Source organism: Asparagus officinalis, chromosome 6, assembly GCF_001876935.1.
Source record: "Asparagus officinalis chromosome 6, Aspof.V1, whole genome shotgun sequence".
Classification (NCBI taxonomy): domain Eukaryota; kingdom Viridiplantae; phylum Streptophyta; class Magnoliopsida; order Asparagales; family Asparagaceae; genus Asparagus; species Asparagus officinalis.
The window spans coordinates 57,077,858-57,087,414 of record NC_033799.1 but is presented as its reverse complement, the minus strand read 5'-3'; the positions used below and the strand labels follow the sequence as shown (position 1 = coordinate 57,087,414).

General features: G+C 30.3%; 1 long non-coding RNA gene across 1 annotated transcript; it reads left to right on the top strand.

Moving 5' to 3' along the window:
• Positions 8,012-8,812, top strand: LOC109845556. Its single transcript, XR_002248418.1, has 3 exons — positions 8,012-8,257; positions 8,524-8,684; positions 8,759-8,812. It is a non-coding gene; the product is annotated as an uncharacterized LOC109845556 (long non-coding RNA).

The following is a 9,557-nucleotide window of genomic DNA, read 5'->3' as shown; positions in this document are numbered from 1 at the left end:
GTGTGCTGTATAAACATTTCTAATGTTGGGATATTTATTATGTTTTTAGTGAAATAATTGTTATATATATACGTGAAATATGTGTTATATGTGCTTGTGTTGGGTAAATTTATTGTACAGGTTATTATTGTGAAATATATTGTACAGGAATTTCTTATTTTCAAAAAAATTTTAAAAAAAATTCAGATTATTTTTAGCGACGGATATTCCGTCGCTAAAAGCTCTTTTAGCGACGAAAAACTGACACGCCAGATGTGCACTAAACAACTTTTAGTAACGGATTTTCCGTCGCCAATAAATATTGGCGACGGAAAATTATATAGCGACGGATTTTCCGTCGCTATATATCCGTCGCCAAAAGTTTATTTTGGCGATGGAAAATCCGTCGCCAAAAAATAATAATTTGGCGACGAATTTTCTGTCGCTATATATCCGTCGCTATAAATTAGCGACGGATTTGCCGTCGCTAAAGGTAGATTTACCTACCCTGACAATAGTGACGGATTTTTAGCGACGGAATTTCTTTTTTTCCGTCGCTAAAACTTTTAGCGACGGATTTTGGACTTTTGGCGACAGATTTTTGCGTCGCCAATAGTCCCCTTTGCAGTAGTGAATGACGAACTTCGTTTCTCGACAAACTTCATCTTTAATGACGAACTTTGCTTCTTGGCGAACTTTGTCTTTAATGATGAAGTTCATCTTCTGAGGGAGTGAGGTGCTGTTTGACGAGGTTCATATGTGGATGAACTTCGCCTCCTAAAAGGGCTTCATTTCCTAGAGGAGTTTTGTCCCCAGTGACTAGCTTCGAACCTCGTCTCCAATGATGAGTCTCGTCTTCAATGACAAGTTTCATTTTCAATGGTGAGCTTCATTGACTGAGATGAGGTTCATCATCATGACAAGCCTCTCCATGCTTGTAGTGAGGTTCAACCTTGCTTTATTCCTTAGAATTTTTTAGTGTCCACATTCCCTTGCTTTTGACAAGTTACGTTTTAGTGTCTTTCTTAAAATGCCTAAGTTTCTAAGCTATCTTTCCCCAGATAAGAAGAATCCTTTTGTAAAAACTATGTCAGTTAAAAACTCAGAATCTCTAGATTATGAGATTATTGATCAAAGCATTCAAAATTGGAAAATGCCTAAAGTTAGTACTAATGACATTTATTGTAAAGAAAGTTTTAAAATAAAACTACATATCATGTTAAAACTATTGAAAAAAAAAACTATAACTTCTCATACGAAAAAGTTACAATTACTTAGTGATAAAGATATCCAAAGAATTACTAAAGATCATACTCTTAAATTCCTTCATCTTGGCCTCGTTCAAGTGTTTATTAGACTCCTTAGTAGAAATGGCCATAACATCTCTGTTCTCGTTTGCCTACGAGATGTTAGATTTTCTATTTTTTTAGACTCTTTAATTGGTCTAATTGAATCAAGTTTGAGCAATGATCCTATATTCTTTAATGCTTTCCTAAACTTCCCACTTTCCTTATCAGACCTTAGAATTATCAAATTTGAGCAATGATCGTACTTTTTTAGACTCTTTAATTGGTCTAATTGAATCAAGTTTGAGCAATGATCATATATTCTTTAATGCTTTCCTAAACTTCTCACTTTCCTTATCAGACCTTGGAATTCTTCAAGTCTTAACTTTAAATCTTCAAACCTCTGGATTTAATATGGATATCAATTCTGAGAATATATCTTTAACCTATAGAATTAGCGATAAAGCCATGAATACTCTCACACCTTTAGCAAAGGTTAACCCTTAGAAAGGAGTAACTACTTTATTTCTTACTCATGCTAAAAATAATCTAATAGTTCCAAATGCTTTAAAATGGAATAAAATTCAACTTCCTTCGGTTTGGAAATTAAGTCAAGTCATTGAACCTTTACCACCTAAAAATTCTACCTTTTAAAAAATAGTTGAACATCCTAATGGTGATGTAGAAGTTAACTTTTCTTCCTTTAGAAAAATTACTCTTGAGTCCAATGATGCACGACGTGCCTTAATTTCTTCAATCCTGCCCGTGAAAAGGAGTTTTCTAAACATAGAAAACTCATAGGAATTAAATATAACATTGAGCCAACTGCTATTTATGATGATTCTGACTCATCAGGACTAAGTGTTAATGTTATTGATAACTTTGATAATAAACCTCATTTTGAGATTGATAAAGAATCTCTAAGAAAAGATTTCAATTCTCCTAAAAACCAACATAAAAAATGGTTTTTTTTAAACTTATGAAGAAGATTTCGGATCATCAATTCGAGCTCTATATTATGATTGTACATGAACTATTCGAAAAAATATACCTTTTTTCTTATGGTATAAGGTCATTTACATTAAAGATCAAAAGAATTCCCTTAAACATTTACCGGTTGAAAATAATGCCTATATGTTAAAAAGGATTTCAAACACATGGAAAATAGAAAAGGATAAAGAAGTTAAATCTTTGCATCCCCCTCTTGAACCAAAAAAAATTGGTAAAGGAAAAGAAGAAGTTAAGGCTGCTCCTATTAAGACAATTGAGTCAAATTTCAACATAGCTCGACAAGAACATATCTCCCTAGTTATCGAGCAAAATTACTTTGCTAACTTTCATCTTCAAACAATATGTAAACAAATAGATAGGATTGAAAATATACTTCTAGACATGAAAAAACTTATCACCAACCAGATATCCATTCTACCTTTTGCTCCTCAAACTTTCAGTGAGAATATCAAATTAGGAAATAATAAACCTCTTAAACTAAGTAAAAAAATGAGCAATCTTACTGAGGAGTTAACTAAGAGATTAAAAGACTTGTCTTTAAATAAATCTTCAGCTATTAATGTTTTGTCAGAATTTGAACCTCAGTTCAACAATACAATTGACTACCCATCTGATCATAATAAAACTGTTCAAATACAAAACATTAAGAAACACCCTTATAGTTCAAGAAATTATTACAAGCTAGCAACTCCTGCTGATATGCAATTTGAAGAAATAATTGATTATCATTAAATAAATAAACTTTGATGGAAATTCTCTTATATTGAGTGAAATCTTGATGGATATATTGAATACCAAACCATACATCTGTTACAAGAAATGCTTATCTACGCTAATGCTTGTAGACAACAAGGTAATACTGAAAAAGATATTGCAAGTGGAATATGATCCTCTTTTTTGGGTCAATTACAAGGTTGGTGGGATTGTTATCTTACTCCAACAGACAGAAACAACATTCTAAATAATTATAAATGAAACCAACTAGGAGAACCAATTCTTGATACAAATGGACATTATATTAGTGATGTTGTGTATACTTTACTCCTTTCGATTTATCATCACTTCATTTGTTTAGCTAATAGCCTTCAAGATAAAATTAGATAACAACTTATAAATTTTAGGTGTAAACCCCTTATATATTTTAAATGGTACAAAGGCATCTTTCTTTCCAAAGTTTACCAACTACATGAATGCAATAATCTTATTTGGAAAGAAAATTTTATTTTGAGTTTTTCACCCTTATTTGCTGAAAGGGTAAGAGAATCCATTAAAGAACAAAGTAATGGACATATACCTTATGCTCAAATTCCTTTTGGAGAACTAATTCAAAGAGTAAATACCATTAGCTTCAGCTTTGTAATGATGTTAAAATTAAAAGTCAATTAAAAAACCAAAACCTTTTAGGAAAAAGGAAATTAGAAGACTTTTGTTATCAATTTGGTTTTCAAATGGAAAACCCAAAAATAAAAAATTATAGAAAAAAGCAAAGATCGGGAAACACAAAAAATGAAGAAAGAAAATCACCTAAAAGAAAGTTTCCAAAAAATTTTAGAAAAAATAATAATAAAACTCCTACACATTATAAATGCAATAAGAAGGGACATTATGCTAATAAATGTTTTTAAAAAGATCTAAAGACTAAAGTTAATGAACTTTTATTAGAACCAAAAGACCTTACTATAGACGAAATTGATAAGTTTACTAATGCCTTAAAATTCAATGATGATGATTCTTCAGATCATGAAGATAAGTGCAACAATCTTTGCACTTGTTATAATAACGATAGTATTGAATCTTCTAAAAATTCTTCAGGAACTTCTGAGTTAAACACTTTAAGCGAACACGAATAATTTATTCCTGATACTATAGATGCTATCATTGATCCATAAGAAAAAAAGAACACAATTAACTAAGTATCTTGAAATGACCAAAAACAAAGGAAAAATTTAGTAAAAGCTATTGATAAAAAGAAGGATAACGATTACTATACTTTCTCTGAAATCTTAAATAGAATTCAAATGAAAAGAAAATTAGAAGTAAAGTGAATATTGAATATCTTCAAAAAGAACATGGAAATATAAAAATAGAACTTCTTGATCTTAAACAAAAAAAAAATCTAGAAACTTACTTTGAAAATAAAACCATGGACGATTTTGAAGATTTCAAAGAAATAAAAACCTTCGAACATGAACAAGATTCTAATGGTAATGAATTTATAAATTCTATAGAAAAATATGTTGAAAAAAATGGAGATGTAATGTCATGCTTAATATTATGGATGAATACGTAGTTCAACACACCGCTCTAATTGATACTAGAGCAGACATAAATTGCATTAGAGAAGATCTTGTTCCTTGAGATTTTATAAAAAAAACATCTCATCTGGTTAGCACTGCTAATGGTCAGGCTCTCAAAACAAGATATAAACTTACCAATGCTTATATTTACAATGGAGGTCTAAAAATTTAAAATTTCCTTCGTCTTATTTTAAAGATATCAAACAAGGTACTATTTTAGGAACCTCTTTTATCAATAATCTTAAGCCTTTTATTGTCGATGCTAATGGTATCCACACAAATGCTAGTAACCCTAACGTCTCTTTTTGGTTTAATAAAGAACCAGAAGACGTATTAGTTAATCGACTATTTTCTACTTTACATTATAAAGAAAAGTTCATAAATGTTCTCTCTAATATAAAAGATGAGAATAAAGATTATCATGACCCTTTCAATAGAAAAATTCTTAATAATAAAAGGAATGTTCACCTTTCTTACATAAAAGAATTCTCTCGTATCTCTTTTGATAATAGATATTTAACATACCGGTCTAAATGAATAAAACTTTTCTGACCTTTTGTAAAGAAGAAATTGAAGAACTTATAAAAAATAATCTAATAAAAACTAACCATGATACATGCTGTTTAGACTTAGGCAATTATTTTGAACATGGAGTCTCAGGTCAAATTATTGATTATAATAAATCAAATTATTTGGTTTGGGTAAATTATCAAGTGCCAGAATATCAAATTGATAATATTATACATGGAAAGATATTTTCAAAATTTTATATAAAAATAGGTTTTTGGCAAATGCAAGTTTTAGAAGAAAGTCAATGGAAAAATATTCTCATCCTACCTTTCTCTTTCTATACTTGGAGACAAAGGTCGCCAGCGCACACTTACTTCTAGCAAGAATATCTAAAGTTCTTAGAACAATATCTCCATAAATGCCGAGAATTTGTCATATTACTACCCAGAGTAATAATCCTCTTTTCAGATAATTTTGAAGAACATTGGAAACAACTAGAAATATTTTTTATTATTTTAATAAAATATCATACTCCCTTTAAAAGTACGAGTTTGGGAAAATCTTTTCATGGTTAATATCACCCTTAGCTTTTTTAAATATTATATTGTTATCCTAATCTATTCTAATTATTCTATCTTCTTTGAATGAGTAATTAAATGATTTATCTTATTCATAATGAAACTTAACATGTTATTAGATAAAAGAGATACATTTAATATAATTTAAAGCCTTTATTTATTTTAGTTCGCAAATAAATCTAAAAAACATATGCTTTAGACTTTGTAAAAAATATACTCCAAGTTTTTTAAATTGTAAAAACACCCTTACAAAGTTAAAATTTTATAAAAACATCTTAAAAATTATAAATTTTACTTATTTTAATTTTGTGAGAACTCTAGAAAATATATGCTAGCTAAAAACTAAAAGTTTTTTGACTATGGAGACAATATCTTGTAAGTTTTAAAAATTATAAAAACACCCCTTAAAATTTAAAAATTTGTAAATCAATCTAGCATAGTAAGGATCTCACTCTAAATGGCTTGAAGCTAATGTTGAGTTGAACTGAAGTATATATACTATCGCTATTATGTGTGAGATGCGAGCATAATTATGTACCAAAATTGCAAGTGCACAATTGATCCTACGAGGAATGTGATTTTAAGAGATTATTAGAATTGGTTATTATGTTTTGTGCGTGATAAAAATAGGATTAAAGAATAAGTATGATTGTAATGAGTGATTGTTGTGAATATATGCAAGAGATAATAAATTGAATTTTAGAGGAGAGAAGAAAGAATCAAAGAATAAATGAAATCACAAGGCAAGAAAGAAGAATGAATAAAATCAAGAAACAAAATCAAGAATAATCAAAGAATAAATGAAATCACAAGGCAAGAAAGAAGAATGAATAAAATCAAGAAACAAAATCAAGAATGAAAAGAAAATTCAAGAAAGTCAAGAAGGAGGATTCAATTAAGATATGAGAAATCTTGAATTTAATCCACTAGCTAATATAAATTACAAAATACAAACTATTCTCTTTTTATCATATTTTAACTTAGATTTATTAAGCATAGACTATCAAACCATTTAAGGAAAGTATAACCTATCAAATTATCATCTAAGTCAAAATAAAAATCATAATAAGAATAACAATAAGATAGTAATCCTAGAATTCATAAGTATAACCTATCAAACCATTTAAGATAGGCATAGATTATCAAATTCTTCTTCTACCAATTAGTTCTCTAATTGATTATCCTAAACATGATCATTTTAAGTGTAAGAGAATAATTCATACAATATAAGGGAAATTTGACTAGAATTTCATACAATTCTAAGATTACTACAAGAATTAATTTTACATCTTAAGAAATAAAAGCAAGAAGAAAAAGAACTAATTACAAAAATAAAAAGAAAAGAAAAATCTAAACTATGAACAAGAAACAAATCTAACAAAAATAAAAAGAAAAGAAAAATTTAAACTATGAACAAGAAATAAATCTAACTATAAAGAATTAAAATCTAAACTATAAAATAAATTACAAAAATTAAATGCAAGAAAATAAATCTACTCTATAAATTAAAGTGCAAAAAGAAATAAAAAGATAAGAAAATAAATCTACACTACAAGCATGAATGTAAATCTAACTAATAAGCAATAATAAAAAAATTACTAAAAACAAAAAAAAGAGAAAAATAAAAAAATACAAACCTTCAAATTGCTCTTCATCTCCATCCTCATCATTCAACAAAGAGGAGAAAAGATCAACTTTAAAGTGGAGAAAAATTATTATTATTAATTGTAACAAAAGTTATAATTTTTGGAAGACCTTCTCAATTAAGAGTAGTCCTCCTCTCCAAATGGACTTACAAAATTTTTCACAACTCTAACCCCTCACTCTCTACCCCTATTTATAGTAAACATCAGTGAATGAGAGCCATTGGATTGAAATCTTATCCAAAAACAACAAATTTTAGCCTTTGGATTGTAACTGCCTGGCCGATGGTATTGATGCCAGCATCGATAGGGGTATCGATGCTGGCATCGATGTGGACTTGCTTCTGGTTCACTAGTGGAAAAATAGGTATTGTTGACGGCAACATCACTGACGGGATAATGCCGTCAGCGATGTTTATATCACTGACGGGATTAACCGTCAGAGATGTTGTCGTCACAAGTTTATCGATACGATGTTTATATCACTGACGGGATTAACCGTCAGAGATGTTGTCGTCACAAGTTTATCGATACCGTCAGCGATGTAAACATCACTGACGGGATATGAACATCACTGACGGGTAGCCCGTCAGCGATGTTGTTCCAAAATTTCCGCTCGCGAAAAATTCCCCCCCTCGTTAAAAATTTCCCCCCGCGAAAATTCCTCCCTCGTTAAAAATTTCCCCCCTTCACAAATCCTCTGCCCTCGTCCCTCGCCTCCAAAGAGCCGTGCTATGATGTTTGTGTGGCAAGCTCCGATCTTGTTCATCACAAGCTTTTCGTTCGTTTTATTAACTGAGAAGTTATTTTTATTTGGTTACAGAGATACTTTTATTTTTCCAAAGAATTTGATTATTAAATGATAGCAACTCGTAATTGAAAATTGCTTATCTATAATTCTGAGGTATAAATGTGTAATTTGAAATTGGTTTTACAGTGAAAAATGTTCAAAGGTAGTTCCATCTTCCCCCTTCTCTACATTCTTTCTGAGTATTGATTATGATATGTTGCATATGCACTTGCACAGGCCTGATATCACAGATCACAGATATGGTTTCCTAGCCTTTATCTCCATATTCTAAACTTTTAATTTTTATTTACAGCCATTGGAGAGTGAATTTTTGTCTTAATCCAGTCATAGAATAGGCGATTAACCTGTCATAGAATTTTTGTCTTAATTTTTATTTGAAAGAAGTTTTTACCTTTTTTTTTGGTGCAGACAAGCTACCGTATTCTATTAGGATTCTTCTTGAGTCAGCCATCCGGAACTTTGATAACTTCCAGGTCACAAAGAATGATGTCGAGAAGATTATTGACTGGGAGAATACCTCCCCAAAGCAAGTTGAGATTCCATTTAAGCCTGCATGTGTTCTTCTGCAGGTTTGTCACACAGAATACAGATGATACCCTCATTTTCTTCGCACTCTGCTTATTGACATTTTTGTTGTTGGCAGGATTTTACTGGTGTGCCATCTGTTGTCGATCTGGCCTGTATGCAAAATGCTATAAACAAGCTAGGAAGTGATTCTAATAAGATCAATCCATTGGTAATGATATCTCTAACCTTCATGTTGGCTTGTTACTAGTTGCTTGGGTACAATGTTTCATTTACTTTAAATTCATGGTACAGATACCTCAGGGGGCTAAGTTTTAATTAACTCCAGTATGCTTAATTTGTACTCTTGGTATTCTTGCTTCACTGGAATGGTTGATTTTCTTATTATTGTAATGATTTTTCGCAATCACGTACTGAAAATATCTAGCGGAAAATCCCTATTGCAACTATTCGAATTGTATATTGCTGCTTGATATTGAGTTTTGCTTTTATTTTTGTTGTTAAACTTCTGCTTTGGTTGCTGCTTCACTTCTTTTGCATTGTTCTTTTTTCTTGCAGGTTCCAGTAGATCTTGTGCTTTGTCGTTGCTACATTCTTATATGTGCTGGTTGTCTGTAAGTAAATTGTCATCCTCTTTCATGAAAGTTAATGTACATCTATTTTCTCTTGCTATAAAACAACATTTATCAATTTTCATCTACAAAGGCAACTTCATTTACATGGAAATTTTAATGCTTCTTCTATATCAAGTGTCTGGAGGTTATATCTCTGGAGTGGCCTGCTTGTGTTACGATTTATGTCTTGCCATCAAGTCACCATCTTTCCAAGAAGTATGAACCAAAAAGAAATTACACTTAAAGAATGAAATTTCCAATTTCTTATTAATTTTACTAGCGCACACATTCTTATAACTGATA